Raw genomic sequence first — 19,712 nt, 5'->3', positions numbered from 1 at the left:
AGGCAAACATTTTATGGATTCAAGATCTATTGGCACTTTATTTGATATAACTTTTAAATCATTTTAGGAGTACTCTCTACATATCAGAACTTTTTTGTTATTACTCTCATTTCCCACTAGGCTATGACCAGAGAGGCCGTTTTCTTCTACAGCGATTATAGGAGCTTGAGCCATATGAAAATGGTTAAAAATTGTCTAATATCAGCAGGTTCATATGGTTCAATCTAATAATGCATGCAGCACATAGCAGGTAAAAAATATTTGTTGGATGGATGAATAGATGGTCCCCCATGCCCGTCCTCAGGCATTTAGGAATTTAGCCAAATAAAATTTATAAAAGGGGTGATTCTGTTAACCTGGTAGCAGAAAATCACTCCTCTTCATTTCTGTGTTGAGGGCATAAAGAAAAATCAATATACTTTTGTTATATTTGCTAGTTCACTTGTTGACCCTTTTGGTAATTATTTAGCATCTGTGACGCGACAGCACTGTGCTGGTTGGGCAGAGGCAGTGAGCCCACTGTCTAGCATGGAGACCTAGAGACGGAGCAGTTAGCCGATGCCAACAGTACAGAGAGGAAATAGATGCCTTGGTGGAATTAAGTACAGACACCAGAACACTGAGAGGATGAGCCCTTAAAGCTTCTGTGTGTGGAAGTGACACCTGAGTTGAATCTTTGAGAGACGTGTTCAGCGGTCTCAGGAAATGAAGATGCTCCAGATAGAGGAAAGAGCATCCCTAAAGCCCGGAGGTGTCACTTTTGGGTGACAGAAAGGCAAGTTGAGGCTGAAGAACGAGGAAGAGCCAGGCCAGGAAAGCCACGCGAGCAGCTTGTATTTTATCTTGAGGGGAATGGGGAGACACTGAAGATGAGAAACAGGGCAGAAGCTTAGTCATCTTTATGTATTAGGATTGATCATCTAAAAATCGATTTGAGAATAAATTTCTCAATTTCAAAGCAGAATGGGAGTTTTGCTCGACTTGACTTAAATTTGTAGATAATTTTGTTTAAGTGTGATGATTTCTTTATGTCTTAACTAACTTGAGTCTTTATGGACACAATTAGCTCATCATTTTGGCATGTTTTTATGTTTTCAAGTTAGTGGGAGAGTTGGTTCAAATGACCTCTTCCATCATTGCTCAAAATAGAAGACTCGTTCACCAGGGATTCAGACTTGAATAGACATTTCTCCAAAGAAGATATACAAATATTCAACAAGAACATGAAAAGAGGTGAACAGGAGTCCCCGTTGTTGTGCAGTGGCAAGGAATCTGACTAGTATCCATAAGGATGCAGGTTCAATCCCTGGCCTTGTTCAGTGGGTCAGGGATCCGGTGTTGCCATGAGCTGTGGTGTAGGTCGAAGATGTGGCTCAGCTCCAACATTGCTGTGGCTCTGGTGTAGGTCGGCAGCTGAAGCTCTGCTTAGACCCCTAGCCTTGGGAACTAACCTTCATATGGTGTGGGTGCAGGCCTAAAAAACAAAAAACAAACAAAGATGCTCAACAGCACTGTCATGAAGGAAATATAAACTAAAACCACAATGAGGACCACCTCATGCCCACCAGGATATAAAAAACAAACAAACAAACAACAACAACAACAAAAACAAAACCAGAAAATAAGTATTGACAAGGATTTGGAGAGCCAGGAATTCTTGTACCTTACTGGGGAAAAGTATGGTGCTGCCACTCTGGAAAACACTTTAGTGGTTCCTCAAAAAGTTAGACAAGGAATTACTGTACGAACAAGAAATTCTACCACTAGATATGTACTCAAAAGAATTGGAACCAGGCATGCAAATAAATACATTTTTAGGAATGTTCTAGAATCGCTATTCACAATAGTGGATCAGTGGGTGAATGGATAAACGGATGGTGATGTACCCACATGATTATTCAGACCTAAAAAGTATGAAGTGCTATACATGCTTCAACTTGGATGGAACTTGAAAACGTTACTCTAAGTGAAAGAAGCCAGACACAAAAGGTCACGTATTGTATGTTTCCTTTTATATGGAATATCCAGAATAGGTAAATGCACAGAGACAGAAAGCAGATTGATGGTTTCCAGGGCATAGGAGTGGAGGATGGAAAATGAATGCTTAATGGGGATAGGCTATTCTTCTAGCGTGCTCAAAAATTTTGAAACTAGAGAGAAGGTGTGATTTTATAATGTTATGAAGGCCCCGAATGACGCTGAATTGTACAATTTCAGATAGCAAATTGTATGTTAAATGAATTTCATTTCAATAAAAATGTGTATACTTGGACAATGCCATAAAACACATAAAGCAGTTTTTAGAATGCTTGAAGGACTTTAGAATCTTCAGTTTTGGAAACTGTGTCACTAAATCTAAGCAAATGTCTACAGGCCTAAAAGTAGAAATTAATTTTCATGATTATTATATTTGATACACAAGAACACTATTGTTATAGGAAGCTTCAGATGAACTAATTATTGATGAGCAAGATGGTTCTAAAATTCATTTTCATTACATTAGAGATATAGTGATAGAATGCATGGACAGATATTTTAAATCATATACAAATCATCAAGCCATTTTTTTTTTCTCATATGCCCTCCACAAGCTGTAGGAAATGCCAGAGGAAACATCCAAATGCCATGGTATAATTTTAAGTTAAATTTATTAAAAAAATCTAACGGAATGGTGACTTATTACAAGACTCCACTAGAAAGATCTCCTTGAGATACACCCAAAAAGCTGTCAGGGTACAGCCAGTAATGTTGTTTGCTAACCTCCTCAAATAACACAGTTTGCCTGGAACTGAGAGGTGTGCCAGGACCAGGACTCAAGCTGGGTGGCCTCAGGGAGAGTGCGACGAGGTGGCGATCCTCTTGCTCCCTGTCCCATTTGCTAAAGTCATCGGAATGACCAACACTATCTTTTTAATGGACAATCCCCCCACATAGAAGAAGGAGTCCCAGGTCGCTTTTTAAGTCCTCTCTTGACTTTTTATTTGACAACTTCTTAAGATGTCTTTGATAAATAAAAGTGATATATATTTAAGAGGTGCCACTTGATGTTTTGAAATAGGTATCCTGTATGTAAAGAACACCACAAACTAAATGATTATCTATCACCTCCCTCTACATTGCTACCTGTGCGTGTGTATAGATTTAATTTAAGATCTGGCCTTTCAGCAAATTTCAAGTATGCAGTACAATGTTATTAACTATCATCCCCATGGTTTGCATTAACTCTCCAGAATGCAATCACCCTGCATAGCTGAAACTTTGCAACCTTTCCTCAGACTAACTTCCTTTCATTCCCCGCCCCCCTCCGTCATACAGGCCTTGGCAACCGCCATTCTGCTCTCTGCTTCCATGAGTTTGGTTATTTTGCTTTTTGTTTTGTTTTGTTTTGCTTTTTAGGGCCACACCTGCAGCATATGGAAGTTCCTGGGTTAGGGGTTGAATCGGAGCTACAGCTGCTGGCCTACACCACAGCCATAGCAATGTGGGATCCAAGCGGCTTTTGTGACCTACACCATACCTCACAGAAACCTTGGATCCCTGACCCACTGAGTGAGGCCATGGATGGAACCTGCATCCTCATGGGTACTAGTCAAATTCATTTCTGCTGCACCATAACAGGAACTCCCAAGTTTGGGTAGTTTGGATTCTGCATACAGGTGAAATGATACAGTATTTGTCCTTTTGTGCCTGAGTTTTTTCACTTTGTGTAAGGTCCTCTAGGTTCATCCATGTTGTTGCAAATAGCAAGATTTCATCCTTGTTTAAGGCTGAATAATATTCCATCATGTGTGTGTAAATACGTACACATATATTATATGTATATTCCACATATATCTCACACATATACATACATATACACATTACATATATATTTAATATTTTCTCTATTCAGTCATCTATCAGTGGATTGGTTTATCGCCATATCTTGGCCACTGCGAATAAAATTGCAAAGAAGGGAGTGCATGAATCCCAATGAGATGCTGAATTTATTTATTTTGGATGTAACCTCAGAAGTGAGATTACTGGATCATGTGGTAGCTCTATTTTTAATTTTCTGAGGAGCCTCCATAATGTGTTCCATAATTGCTGTGCCATTACTTTCCCACCAAAAGTGCACAGTTTCCTTTTTCTGCACATCCTGGTCCACATTTGTTATCTTTTGTCTTTTTTGATGATAGCCATTCTAACATGTTGAGGAGTATCTCATTGTGTTTCTGGTTTGCATTTTTCTGATCATGTGTGAAAACTGATTGTATGAAGAGTTAAATCTTTTTAGAAAAATTGTGTAAGAATCATTAGCTCTAGAGGTACTACAATTTGTATTTCGAAATAACTTATTGGTACTGTCACGTCCTATTTTTTATAAGGGCCTTGACTGCAGCATATGGAAGTTACCAGGATAGGGGTTGAATCAGTGCTATAGCCACTGGCCTACACCACAGCTACAGCAATGCTGGGTGCAAGCAGCATCTGTGACCTGTGCCACAGCTTGTAGCAACCCTGGATCCTTAATCCACTGTGCAAGGCCTGGGATCGAACCTACAACCTTATGGATATTAGTCCTGTTCTTAACCCTCTGAGCCACAATGGGAACTCCTATTACATATTTTTAATAGCTCTTGTAACAGCTACATTAGCAGAAAGATCCTTCTGAAGAATAAAAATTATCAAAAATCATTTGCGATTTTGCACTTGCCAAGAGCGACTGATGTCACTCTCAATTCTATAGATTGAAAACGAAGTTACTAAAAGTATAAATTGTGATGACCTAGAAAAGGAATTTTTAGAAAAGCAAGGCATAAAAATCTTGTGATCAATGAAGATATCATATTAATAAAGTAGTAGCTTTATTAATTTGTAACTTCATGTCATTAGCCATGTGTCACCTTTATCTTTATTATGTCTTGTAAATAATAAAATATTTTTAAAGGAAAAGTTTTATATCTAAGTACCTTTTCTTATTCTTCTTTGACTCCGCTTTTTGAACTACAGCCCTGGAGATAGCATTCTGCACCGAACACCATGGGTTATACATTTGACCTTGCATGTGAGGCTTGAATTATGACTTTGACCTCATCTTTCAGGAGACCTAGGCTTCCAGATAATAATTTTTTCCTGAGGGAGCAGGTTAAGGAGAATACTCACCTTCTCTGACTCAGGCTCCTTGTTTCCGTTAAGACTGGCTGGAAAATTTTTCAACAAATGATATTTGCTTGGGTTACTTGGGCTTGTATTTGCTGTCAAGCTGACAATCTGAAATATTTGATATAGTCTTTAAAAAAGTTAAGTCATATCAATAACTAACTGCCAAAATTGTTCTGACTTTACACTGTTTTTAATTCTTGGGCCAAAGGGAGGGAGAGGGATTTTGTAGCAACCAATTCTTTATATAGTAAGCATTCTTTAACATACGTTATCTGGTTTCCTCCTCACACCCACGATATGAAGGCATTGCCCTCATTTTAAGTTAGCAAATTGATGCTCTGAAAAGTCAAATGAGATCCTGACTCAATTGAATGATTTTTTTGATGCTGACGGTACGTACGAGTAGATCAACCCAGAAGGCTTTGGATTTTCCCTTTAGATCACTTGCCAAAGACACCAAGAACACTTTAATATATTTGCTCTTTGCCCTTTAAGAAAAGAGGTTTCTTGGAACCAAGGCTACTTATTTTAGTTTTCAGAACCCAGAATGAAAGGAAGCCAGCCCCCTATGATAAGGATCTTTCCTGAGAGGCTCTCTTTTTAGCATTTAACCTCGCCTTCCAGCGTTTCCTGTTACTCATCTGTTATGTGCCTCTGCCAATTAAGGAAGGTAGTTTTTTTCTATATTCCCCTTTCATCACTTTGGCTATTTATTCTCCATTTGTAAACCATATAAACACTTGTACCTTAGCCAATATTATGCTTTCTTTAATTTTTGACATGATTCAATTCTATAGTCAATTTTGGTGTCATTCCTTATAGAAAAATAGGTAAAAAACCTAAGAGTCACTTTGTTCAGACACAGGATCTGGGAGCTGTCCCGCTCAAAGAGCCCAACCTCTCAAAGTCTTCCCAGGCTGACAAGGCAGGTGCTGAACTCTCTGTGCCCTCATGGAACCAACAGAGGAGGCTTCTGAGAACCTAGGAAAATATAACCAACCTGGATGAACACCTGTTTCTGGGTGACCACCAACTAAGGCTCAACATTATAGTGCAGTGGTCAAGAGCTTGGCTGGTTCTGGATTAGGCAACCCTGGGTTTGAGTCTTGACCTTGGGACAGCTGTATCACTTCTCTGGGCTTTTGCTTCCTTCTCCACAAAAGGGAAGGCGGTCACAATAAGATTTACCTTGTGGAAAGTTATTGTGAAGATTAAATGAAGAAATGATTACATGAGATAATGTATATACATTAGGAAAATATTACTATTTGTGAAGCCATCCTATAACAAATCAATCTTCTTTTCTCTTTCAAGTCACCTGATATGAGTGTTCTTTTTATTTTAATGCATAGGGGTAAAGTTCAACAAGTCTGGATAGGAAAATTAATAAATTAAACCACCGAAGGGGTTGATGGAGAAGAAGCCTGACAAGAGACCCTTCTCACATGGCCGCAGAGAGGGGTACCCTGTTCATCTGAAGGAAGTGACCCCGTCTCTGGATTCCAAAACCCACACTCTATTCTTTTCCATTCCTGTTGGTAACACCCCGAAGAAATGCCTCAAGAATATAGGTTTTCCCTTCTCTTCTCCATCAAATATCTCAATAGGCAAAAAGAAACTGAAAAGCCTGAAGATTTTTAAAGGGTGGCTCCCTCCCTGTTTCCCAGCATTGGAACAAAGCCCTAGGATGTCACGACAATGAACTTGCCGTCCTGTTGACACCAGCCTTTGGAGGGTGTTGATGTTGGAAGACGGAAGGGCTTCCTGGAACTCCTTCCTTGCATCAGGGCATGTATATTCCGTTACAGGCTGATGTTGTCCAGGCAGAATTCCTATCAGGAGCAAACAAGATTTGGGGATGGTAATAATTGTCACGAATGTTTGGTGAATTCAGCATAATTTCTGAGCGCATTTCATTTGGTCTTCCCCACATCAATGTGAGAAGACTTGGCTTCAGAAATCCAGATTCCTGCCTCAGCTCTATCAGTCCCTCTCTGCGCAAACTTAGAAAAAACGCCTTATCTCGCTAAGTCTCAGTGCCTAACCTGGGAAATAGAGAATAAAAACAATGCTGTACTTCAGAGGGCTTTTGAAGGGGCTGATGAGAAAAAGCCATTAGTATTTGAGGTTTCCCCAGAAATGTGCAGTCCAGGAAGTTCAGGCATAATAAAAAGCAGAGTCAAAATCAGAGTGTTGATCTTGAGGTCTAAGGCTCTTTGGTGGGAACTGGAGCCACACCCTTAGACAGAGCTGAGACTCAAGCAAGCATGGGACCGGGGGTGGGGAGGCCGCTGACTGGGGCTCCGAAGTGAGGTCTCAGCCCCGTGGTGGCAAATCGGGGGTCTTGGTAAAACAGTCCTTCAGTATAGCCAGTGTTGGTCTCCCGGGAGATGTTAATAAAAGAAGCCATGGCTGCTGACATTTGTATTGGGGGGGGGGGGGCAAAGAAGGAGGGAGTCTGTGACATTTCTGCATCTAGGAAATGAAACATCTAATGCAGTTCAGGATAGTGTGAGGTCAGCTGTAATAGTGGTAAAAGAACCTGAGGCCTCACACTAAGCCGTCAGTGAAGAAAAACAGATCACCAGGAACATGGGGCTCTAGCGATAAGAACATGTCCCTTTTGGGGAAAATTACTGAGCAGAAAAATGGCAGAATTCAGGCTCGGCACGAGCAACATTGGGGGGACCCCACAGTCTGTGCTCAGCTTAGTTTTCTCCTTTTATTGTTTTAAAAGATAAATTTTATACCTTGAAATATTTCTATATCATTGTGTACATCTTAGGTAGGACTTGTTGTGAATATATTTGTATTTTATTATTCTATTATTCTCTAATAATTTTTATATTTTCAGGTTATTTCTATTTAGCTTCAAAATATTTTGTAAATTCTGTTTATTTTCTGCTCTCTATTTGTCACTTTTTTTTTTTCCTTTTTAAAAAATGTTCTTGCTTTCCTTTGCCTAGATTGACCATGGTTTCTAGATGGAGTATTCTTTCTCATTCCATATTTTCTACTGATTTGGAAATTAAATAGTCTACGTTTTCTTGTTATTTAGCTGAGAAATTATGAATAGTCTAGTTAAATTGGCATAGTATATAATTATTTAATAAACACTACCTTTCTCCCAAGCAGTATGAGGCTCTTAATTAAAAAAAAAATCCATTATTCTCATTTTTAAACCTATAAATTAGATATTTTTTTACACTTAGTGTTTTGGGGGGGAAGCACCTGCACCTGCAGCATGTGGAAATTCCTAGGTCAGGAATCAAACCCGAGCCACAGCAGTGACCATGCCAACTCCTTAACTGCTAGGCCATCAGGAAACTTCAGTACGTACAGTTTTCACCATCAGTATAAGTTTAGAAATACCCACACTATTTTATTTGATCACCATTTCTTCTTCCTTCTCACACCTTTCTTCTGAGGTCATTTTATTTCTTTCTGAAGAACATAATTTTGAATCTGTATAGTGTGTAATTTGGGCAGTAACCGCCACTAGGCTTGTGCAGTAAGCGTTTTAAATTTTGCTGTTATTCTTGAAAGATATTTTGATGATAGTTAATGTCTTTTAACAGTTTGCAGAAGCTACTTCCCTTTCTTCTGGTTTACAACTCAATATATTCCAAGATGTAGCTAGCAACTCTTAGTGCCACTGGCCCCCTTTCATAGGGAATCGATCATTTCTTTCTGATACTTTTAACTTATTTTCTTTGTCTTCATTAGCTGTTAGTTTCATTAGAATACATGTAGATGATAATATTGCTTCTTTAAATGTATCCTACTTAAGATATTTTGGGCTGCCTGAATTTGTTTCTTCCTCTCTGAAGGCCACCCTAGAACTCAGTCAAAATGAATATTTCTCTCCATTTTGTCCTAAGTGCTTGCCATCATTTGGCTCGGAAGTCACTCAGGAAAACTCTCAAATTACAGTTATTGGTGACAAGGTTCCCATGGTTTATGACCTTTCTAAGAGCAAGGTACTCACATGACTTTCCTCTGCAACCTCATGGCCTTGAGTTTTCACTTTTAGTCTCCCATGTCTCTGCCTCACTAAATTAGGAAGTAACAAGAATAACACACCAGGATGGCCCTGGGTTGGATGTGCTGTGGAACCACTTGACAGGAATAGATGTCACAAGCGGGACATGTTAAAAGGAGCCGTGTGAACTAGTGGTAGGCCATCTGTCCCAGGATAACAGCAATACAGTTGTGAACCCTTTCTCTGATTCCAACTCAAAATACGATCACTTAATTCTCGCTTTGAACACAGAATGGTCGGTGTATAGGTACTGGATTGATTGGTGAGGATGTGGAGAAAGGAGCCAGGATGACGTGTACATTTCTAGCTTGACCGTTAGCCAATTAGTGTTTCCATCCCACGAGAGAGAGCCGGTCCATAGGTGGTGTGGTCTGGAGATAGTGACTGAGATTGGCACCTGTTGGTGAAACTTACAAGTGGAGATGACTAGTAGGTGGTTGAATATCTAGATCTGCCGTGAGCCTGCTCTGCTCAGGGGGTATAAAAATAGAAAGGAGTAAGTTCAAATTTGTGTCATTCATTTTGTTCATGATTTAGTTGACATCGTCCATCAGTTTTTGTCTTTGAAATGAAGCACCCAACATGTACAATGATCCCTTTTGGAATATATACACCCATTACTCCTAAATCTTCCTATTGTTTTTATTGTTTTTCTTTGGACAGAGGACATAAGAAAGGAAGACATGGGTTTGCCTCTCCATAATTCCCAGGCCAACTTTGCTTTATCACCTGGGACATGGCAGTGCCCATTTCTGAGCATCTGTAAAAGGAAGGATAGGAGGAAATGAATTCTTAGGTGCCATTTTCATCTAAATGCTTACGATGTTCAATCTGGTTTGGAGGCAGAATTAAGACTGACATAAGAAGCAGAACTTTGTCTGGAACCCCCCAGCCTTTCTTTGACTCTTTCTGTATCTTTGAAAACAGAAGATCTATCTGTGCCGCCCAGACCCAGCATAGCTATCCTTCTGATCCAGACCACAGGATCAGACAAGAGAAGTGGCAAATGAAGAATGTGAGCTAAGTGTGGAATTATAGGTTGATTTTTTGTTGTTGCTTTATTTTTCCTTTCCTGTAATAAACGACAACAGTAACAAAAACCCTAACAAGTTAAAACAAAATAACCAGGAGAACTGCATTCAGATCTTCATGAGTAAAGACTCTGTTTATTCAAAATGCTCCAGGGTCAGCAGTTTAAAGCAACAATGACATACAAGTAAACAGATTGCTCAAGTATAATAACAGAGGTATGTATTTGATCTTTGGGGAAAACTTCACTCATTGCATTTTAGTGTAATTTTTTACCTTTTTGTTTACATCCCTTTCTCCTCAAAGACATCCTAAGGCCAAGTCCTGAATCTCATTTATTATTGTACCTTCAATGCCTGATTGCATGTCTGAAACTCAGTAGGTGTTTGTTGATTGAATCAGGGTCATTATTACAGTGGAATTTTTCAGCTCAAAATCTATAACTGCAGATGGCTTTAAAAAAATAGAAACAAGACATTAGAAAGTCAGCTTCTACTTTTTACTTACAGGGTCTTCTTTCAGAGTAAATCCCTTGAAAACTATTGTAGTACAGAATGGGTCTTAGGGATTAGAGCCCAATAATGTTTACAAATATATTCAGGATAGTCTTGAAGAGAGAAGAAGGGAGTTGATAACTAAAACAAGCTTTATATCAGCGGTTAGGGGAAAGTGGAGAAATTGCCTTGTTATTTACATGACCGTCATATTTCAACAAAGTGCTGCTGTAAGCATGAGGGTTTGGTGTCTTCGATCAAGGAAAGAACTAAGGGTGGGTAGAAATGATGCAAATATATGTAGTTAGTCGAGGTTGAGTTGAGATTTGAGTTGCCTAAGAAAAACATTTTTGATTGAATCTGAAAATTAAAAGTGAAACTTGGGGGTAGACATGAGTCATCAGGTGATAGGAACTCATGAGGTTCCCACAGCTTTCAGGATCTTGAGATTATGAGATACCTCGATCTGCTGAACCCCGACTTGATGGATTGTTGCAAGTACAGACAGGGCTGTAAGATCATAATGGTTTGCAGCAAATGTGCACAGAATTCATGTATTCCTGCGTGTATTGCAGAAAGCAATGGTAACAGGCACAGTTTTATGCACAAGACTTATAACTATAATGCAGTCCAATCTCTGCATGCACAGCTTGGTAGGAGGACTGGAAGTGCAGGAGGAATAAACAGACCATTAGAAAAGAGTGTGCCAAATGTGATGATCAATATAAGCTCAAGGTGCCATGGGAACACAGGAGAAGAGTCCTTAACTAACTCTTGGGGCATGAAGGGAAGAAGTGATGTCTAAAACTGAGGCCTGAAGGACATCTGTGAGTCAGCTAAGAAAAGGCAGATTGCAGACTTGAATTTAGTTATGTTGAGTCTAAATTAATTTGGGAACATTCAAATGGAGGTGTCCTCTAGGTAACTAGAATTCAGGAAAGAGATTTGGGCTACAATTATAGATTTGAGAGTGTTTTACGAGGTAGAAATTAAGTATAGCTCTGGGAATGGAGGAAATTTCCAAGTGAAATTTGACAGAGTGTGAACAAAAGGGCAATAAGAAAGGAACAGTGAAAGAAACGGACACTCAAGGGATGATAAGAGGAGAGGAGAGACCCAAGGGATATGAAAGAAGTGGGAGGGACACAAGAAGACAAGGGTTGAAGCGGAGGGAAGAAAGTGTTTCAGGAAGGAAGCGAGCAGGGCTAGACCGACAAGGAAGGTCACGGTCTACAGGGTGTCCAGTGGCTTTAGTAGCAGGGATGTTAATGGCACCCATTGATGGAAGTCATTGCAGTGGAGAGTAGAAATGAAACCAGGTGGCACTCGGTGGCTGTGGCTGGAGGTGAATATGGGAAGTCACAGGGGTTTCCATGTCTCCCAAGAAGTGCTGTCAGCCTTCACAGCCAGCTCCGGCTGTCCCACCAACGAAAAATAAAGTAGGTAGGCATTCATGGATCTCTCTTCTTTTTCTTTCCTAATCCTTTAATCATCGACATTGCCCTCCTCCCTGTTAAGCCATTACTATTCCTGAATAGAAATAAGAGGAGGGGATTTATCCATTTAAAATATGGGGAGGGAATGAGAGGGATCGGGAGCTTGGGCTTATCAGACACAACTTAGAATAGATTTACAAGGAGATCCTACTGAATAGCATTGAGAACTATGTCTAGATACTCATGTTGCAACAGAAGAAAGGGTGGGGGAAAAAATGTAATTGTAATGTATACATGTAAGGATAACCTGACCCCCTTGCTGTACAGTGGGAAAATAAAAAAAATTATATAAAAAAAATAAAAATAAAATACGGGCCCCAAAGACCTAAGAGCACTGTGGATGCCCAGTCCTGAGTTTCAATCATAGGTCCTCATTCTAGCCATTCCATTTTGCTCAAATATCTTTATTTCTCTATATTTTGATCTCCTCATTTATTTACTAGAGGTGATAATTACAGGTATAGATTTGTTGAGAGAGTCACAGGAGTGTTCTCTTTATACTTGGCACTGTGTTTGGATGAGATCCTCCAGTCTACCTGGTTGCATTTGGGAGAAATTAAGGAACTTAAGGTCCAGAGAAAAGAGCTCACTTGCCTTCACCTGATTTAAAATATTCAAGGCAGAGTTAGCTGTGCGTGAGAATTTTCACTCCCTTTTAAAGATGAGTAAACTGAGACTTGGGGAAGTGACACATTGACAGTGACCCAGGTAAGAATTTGGAATTCTTGAGTTGGATCCAGGTCTTCTAACACACAGGCTCACCCTCAGCATCACAAGTCTGGGATGAAAATGGAACATAACCATGCCTTATCCCTCTCTCCATCCTCCCATCCTGCTTTAACCAGGATCTGACTTAACACCAAGATCAAGCTACAATCCAGAGTTCCCATTGTGATGCAGTGGAAATGAATCCAACTGCTATCCACGAGGATGTGGCTTCCATCCTTGGCTTCGCTCAGTGGGTTAGGAATCTGGCATTGCTGTGAGCTGTGGTATAGATCACAGGCACGGCTTGGATCCCATGTTACTGTGGCTGTGGTATAGGCAGGCGGCTGTAGCTCCAATTTGACCCCTAGCCTGGAAACTTCCATGTGCTGCAAGTGTGGCCCTAAAAAGCAAACTCACTACCAGACCCTAAACAGCTCTGCAGCCATCTGGTCAGCAGAAATGCTGTATCCTCACTGCTCCAAGAAATTTTACTAATTTTCAAAATTAGACTTTTAAAAGTCACTGTTTCCCCATTATTGTTGTGGTTGTTGCTTCTGTTGCTTTGAGAGAGTAGAAAGGGGACAGGGTGCTGCCTTTCCACCCATTGTAAACATTACCTGTAATAGCCTGGAATTCCTCATCTCCTTCATCTATAAACTGGAGAATAAAATACTTGTATTGCAAGATTGTTGAAAACCCAAGATAGAATAAGCATCCTGGCACTAAGCCTCAGAAATAAGTATCCATGCCAGTCATCGTGTCCTCATTTCTTGGTGTTTAGGGAAACCTGAGCAAAGTAAGCAAGTGTGGTTTTAAAGCAAACAAACCACATGGGAAATGGAAGGAATCTTTTTTTTCCGGAAAGGAAATGTTCAAACACCTGGATGAACCGAATGGAAAAGCCATGGATTTTGAGTATGTGGTGCAATTGATTTAGCTCATCCTCCTTTAGAGAAATCGGTATATAAGTCTGAGGAGTAGCAGACAGGAATGGGAGGGGTGCAGTTGAAGGAGTGTGGGCTGGGAATGATAAAGAGTGAGAAAGCACCAGAAGCTATGAGAACAAGCAGCTTACTGAAGGGTCCTTCCAATTCCAGTCACCCCATGAGGTGGACAAAAAGCCAGGTGAGAAGGCTTGAGGTCCCAGGGCACCTGTCTCCTTTACCTGCCCTAGGAAACCATCCTTGAGGCCAACACATTCCATCCCATGAGGTTCAGTGTGTCAATGACAGTGACAGCTAGCGTTTCTCACTCTCTCAGAAAGTCTCATCCTGGGTGGCCACCAGGCAGATCCCCCAGGGACCTTGCAGTGGAGCCTCTGAAGATCTCATGCAAAACATTACCCATCAGCCGAGTGTTTGCTACAGGCTTTCTTCAGATGTCTCTACCTCAACTTTAACATCAGGTCTGATGTTGATGACATAGTCCCTCTTCCTGCCCCAAAGAATATTAAAAATGAATGTTTCCTAGAGGGAGCTTTGGGAAAATATAACAAGATAAGTGGGTAACTCTTGCCTTTCTCTGTCCACAGCAATTGAAACTCTATGAACAGATTATAGTCCAGGCTACAGGTGAGGAAGAAGGAACAATGTGAGCCAGGTTGTGGACTTTATTTATACACTTAACAATTATTTATAAATGCTTATGGTGTACTGGGAACCCAGAGATGAAACAGGCCCTATCATCATGGAAATAATAGACTATTAGAAGATTCAGGCCTTAATCAAATGCTCATCCTCAGTGAGGAGAGAATGACACAGTGAGGTAGACGCCGTGAAAGAGAGGCATGTGGTTTTATGAGAACATGGAATAAGAGACCTGGCTTGGCCTGGGGTCAAGTACAGTATTTTTCAACTTCAGTCAGGTCAAGGAGAAGGGAATGTGTTGAGAAAGAGAGTCATAGGAGGAGGGACAAGCATGTGCCCAGATGCTGTGATGCCTGGGACACTCTCTCATTTGAGGAACCTCAAAGATGGCCATATAGGCATCCCACCTGAATGTAGACATGGTTGGGTGAGGGTAAAGTGGGTATGAGAGGCTGGTATACGATGGGGCTGAAGATGTAGAGAAGAGGCAGACCACACAAGGTCATGCACACTCTGTAGAGAATTGGTCTGGATCTTAAATGCAAGAGAAGGCATGGTATATTCATCTGGGCTTTCCAAAGAAACAGAATACATATTCATAAATGCAAAGTCCAAGAAATCCAATATCTGCATGAAGACTGAAGCTCCAGGACAGCTCATGCTATTGTTCTAGATTTGAATCCAAAGGCTTGAGACACAGGAATGTTGATGGTGGAAGTTTCATTGCGACTCTAGGTCCTAAGGCAGGAGAAGATTGATGCCGTTGCCAGCAAAGGATCTAAGTGAAGGAATTCCCCCCGTCTTCAGTCTTCTGCTTTATTCCAAATCCAGTGGATTGGAGGACCCCACACTTGCTGGAGAGGTTGACCTCCACTCAGTCCACTGATCCAGTGTTCATCTCTTCTAGAAACACCCTCAGACACACCCAGACATAATGCTTAACTAATTATGACCCTGTCAAGTTGACACATGAAATGAACCATCACACCTTGTTCCTCTCCTTCCTGGCTTTGTGACTTTACCCATAGGTCACCAACAGCTTCAAGCCTTGCATTTCACGTTTGCTAAATGAAGACGGTCATGTTAACCTCACAGGGGTCACAAACAAAGAGTGAGTGCCATGGCGGATGAGAGAATGATGACAGTATTTGCTGAGAACATCTTTTGTGTTCTGGGCTCTGTGACAAGCACCATCATCATACAATGTCTTTCAGTGTCATTTTATGAACGTAAGGCATCCACTAATACACTTGTCTATCCAAACTATATATATTTTCTTTTTAGGGCTACACCTGAGGCATGTGGAGGTTCCCAGGTTAGGGGTCCAATTGGAGCTGCAGCTGCCAGGCTACACCACAGCTGCAGCAACGCGGGATCCGAGTCGCATCTGCAACCCACGCCACAGCTCATGGCAACAGCGGATCCTTAACCTGCTAAACTTGGCCAAGGATTAAACCTACATCCTTATGGATGCTAATTGGGTTCTTAACTCACTAAGCCACAGTGGGAACTCCTATCCAAACTATATTTTATTTTATTATTTTTTTTTCAAAATATATTTTAAAGTAGTGCATTATTTTCTTCCAATGAAGTCTTAGCCAGAAGTCCAAATTTTAAACAAATAAAAACAGAAGCTCTAGGTTGAATTGGGCCAAAGAACTAGGGCCCTTGAGTTCAGAAAACTCCTCTCTGTGTGAAAACTCAACACAGACTGAGGACTTGCAGAGGAATGGTCATGGTTCCAGAGGTAAAAGCAAACTTCTCTAAATCTAATACAAGAAGGGGTATTGTTATGTTCTCTGCAAAGACCAGCACACAGGAAACTGATTGAATTCTCTGTGTTTGAGATTTTATGTAACTGATAGCATTGTTTTAGGGCTGAAATTAGATGTGAAGTTTTACATGTAAACCACATAGGAGATGTCAGATCTTGTTATTATTACCAATTATTTCCAAATCTAACAGCCAGTGGCATGGTTGTGTGTAGAGTCTCCACTGAACTATTTGAAAGTTCTCTCCAAGTTATTAAGAGTCATACAGGAATTCTATATACACATGGTGAGCTCCTAGCCTCATGGCTTTCTTGGAGAGTTGTGTCTGTATTTCTTTTTTATATATAATGATTTTAATTTTTTCCATTGTATTTGGTTTATAGTGTTCTGTCAATTTCTACTGCACAGCAAAGTGACCCAGTCACACACATACATATACATTCTTTTTCTCACATTGTCCTCCATCATGTTCCATCTCAAGTGAGTAGATAGAGTTTCCTGTGCTATGCAGCATGATCGCAGTGCTATCCACTCCAAATGCAATAGTTTGCATCTGTTAACCCCAGACTCCCAGTCCATCCCACTCCTTCCCCCTCCCCCTTGGCAACCACGGGTCTGTTCTTATTCTAGATATTCATTGTCCTAGGCTTGCCTGTATTCTCTTTATCTTGGGTAGTTAGCATCCTTTTGTGAAATCTTTCACAGCAGAAACAATTCAGCACTTTCTATTTAAACTTCCATTTCCCTGCTGAGGGACACATTCCCAGCTAGAATTGGGTCTAACTTCCTCCCAGACCCTGACCACTCATTTTCAGGGACTCTAAGATGATGTTTGTGATGGAGTTATTTTTAGGTAATAGTTAAAACCAGAGATTCGCTCATTTCTTCATCTCCTTTTACCAAATTACACAGTAGGTCAAATAAAGGCTGAGGCTTCTGGAGAGGGAAAAGCACTGCAGTCTCAGAGGACTCAGAGTCAATTAAGAAAAATCAGATATAGATGCAGAGATGATCATCGGACACGGCAGAAAGTGATCATTATCCCAAAAGTGTTTCAAATACGTTCCCTTGAGTAGTCAAAGGAGGGAGCGAGGAAGGGCTTGGCAGAGAAGGCGGTGACTTAGGTAGGTGGTGAATTGCATTCCTGATGAAGGAATTAGGGCGAGAACACAGGCAAAGTTGAGAGAGAACCCAGGTTGGCAGAAGGAGGTGATGTAAGGCTGTGGGGAATGATGCTGAAGGGCAAGACTTCAGCGAGTCGAGGGCCTTGGTGGCACTTTGTTTGCTAAGCAAAGGGACAGCTGGACTTGTTTGACTGCGAGGCTACCATAAGCACAACAGTACTTGAGAAAAGAGTCATATGTTGACGACTTTCGGGATGGGCTGTGTCTGGGTGCCTGGGTCGGGGAGGTTGCCTCTGTGGTCCCAATGACAGGTAAGGAAGGTCCGAGCTGGGGCGATGGTGACAGTGCTGAGGAGTAGGGGGTTCAAGAGATACTGGAGATTTTTTTTTTTTTTTTTTTTGGCGTGGATGTTTAATTAACAGGAGGCTGAGTATTGGCGACCAGGGAGCGGGAGCGTCCAGAAGCCACTGTGATGTTACCTACCTGGATGACCAGAAGGTTGATTCAAGATTCACAGGTGGGCCCGAGCCTGCCTTTTCCTGGACTTCTGATGGGGTGGCCACAATGGGCATTTCAAGCTGTTACAGGGAGCGCAGACATGGTCACAGTCATTGTGACACCCCACAGGATTAGCCCACCCCAGAGTGAGCCCTAGAAAATATTTGTGAAACGAATGCTGCCACTCGGATGCAAACTCAATGACCACGACAAACCCTCCAAGTCTGTTTGACACAAGGCTGGATTCATTAGTGACAGCAGAACATCTCAATACCAGGGGCTGAGATGCACAGTGAATCATGGCAGCCTGGGATGGCAGTGAGTATAGTGGGCTGGCGTGGCTCTCACAGCATCTGCATCCATCAGGCTTCCAGCCCATTTCTAATATGGGGGTTATTTGTGGGAACCGAGGGGGGCTATAAGCAGTGACATGGCTGCTGTCCTTTTTTCCCTATAGGTGAGCTCAGAGCAGGACACCTGTGTTCGGTCCACGCCATGTCACAGACACGACACCCACATTTGGCAGATAGCTTAACCTTTGTACCCTTGAGATGAATCGCAGATCTAAAATGCTCTGATTATAAGGTTTTAAATGATCCTTGTTGAAATAATCAAAAGAGGTGCCTCTTTATTCTCTATTCACTTAACCAAATCCTTTAACTTTTTTCAATACAATTGAGAATCCACGTTTTCTGGGAAGACTTCTGACACGCAGTCTGAGTTACATGTTCCTTTTCAAAGCATGCGACGTACTGCTGGGTCACCCCTGTCGCAGCCCGGATTGCCTCACTGGTGTCTGTTTCATGAGGTGGCGGGGGGCTGTGTCTTATTTATCACTATATCCCCAGTGCCTGCACATAATAGGCGTGCAGTAAACATTTATTGAATGAGAAAAAAAGGCTTGAGTTATAATTGTTACTTTAACACATATGCAGTCAAAAACTTCCATTTATGTAGAAGACTGAGCAGAGTTGGAAAAAAAAATGTAATGTAAATGTAATCATTCAAATATTTCTTTCCTGAAACATTTCAATCCAGGGAGTGCCAGGAATATTTGCAATTTTTATAGGTAGGAGAGGGCAATGCAGGGAAATTTTCAAGAGTCCTCCAAGGTCAGGAGGGGTCCAAACAGCCCAGCCACTTTTGATGGCAGAATTTCTGATGAAATCTGAACCTCAGGGTTCTGACCTCATGTCCCATAAAATAAGCGATGCTGAAACCCGAGAACTTTGAAGGCGGGGGGTATTTTTCTTCGGGCAATATCCGGAAAACATGTTTGCCTATGACTAATTCCCCTCCCAAGAACTGTGGGTATTATCTCTGAGGATTTTCAGGATAAAGAGAGTTAAGCTGTTGTCAAGTTTCGCCACACAAAAACAAACAGACCCAGGGTCTTTTAATGTGTTTGTGCTTCCAGGCTTCCAGAGTCAACCCTCACCCCCCACTGCCACTGATGGTTCTCTGTGGTTTTGTGGTGTCGTGGGTGGTGGGGAGTGTGCAGGGAAGGGGCATATACCGGGAACAGGAGAGCACGGTCATGGTCGAGCAAGGGCTGCCAGAGGCATCCCTGTTACCAGTGCAGTTCAATCAATGCAGCAAACAATTGCTGAACACCTGCTCTGAGCCCAGCCCTGTGCCAGGTACTGAAGACACCAATGCGAATAGACCTTATCCTTGCCCTTGGCCTTGAGAAATTATGTACAGTGAAAATAACACACAGAGAATGACGTTGACTTATTCCTCTGTTGGAAGACCACAAAATTACCTGCTAATGAAAGACCACTCCATCAGTGATCAGAAGCGACTTCTGGCTCCAGC

This window comes from Sus scrofa, chromosome 3 (assembly GCF_000003025.6).
Source record: "Sus scrofa isolate TJ Tabasco breed Duroc chromosome 3, Sscrofa11.1, whole genome shotgun sequence".
Classification (NCBI taxonomy): Eukaryota; Metazoa; Chordata; class Mammalia; order Artiodactyla; family Suidae; genus Sus; species Sus scrofa.
Note: the sequence above shows the minus strand (reverse complement) of the source record.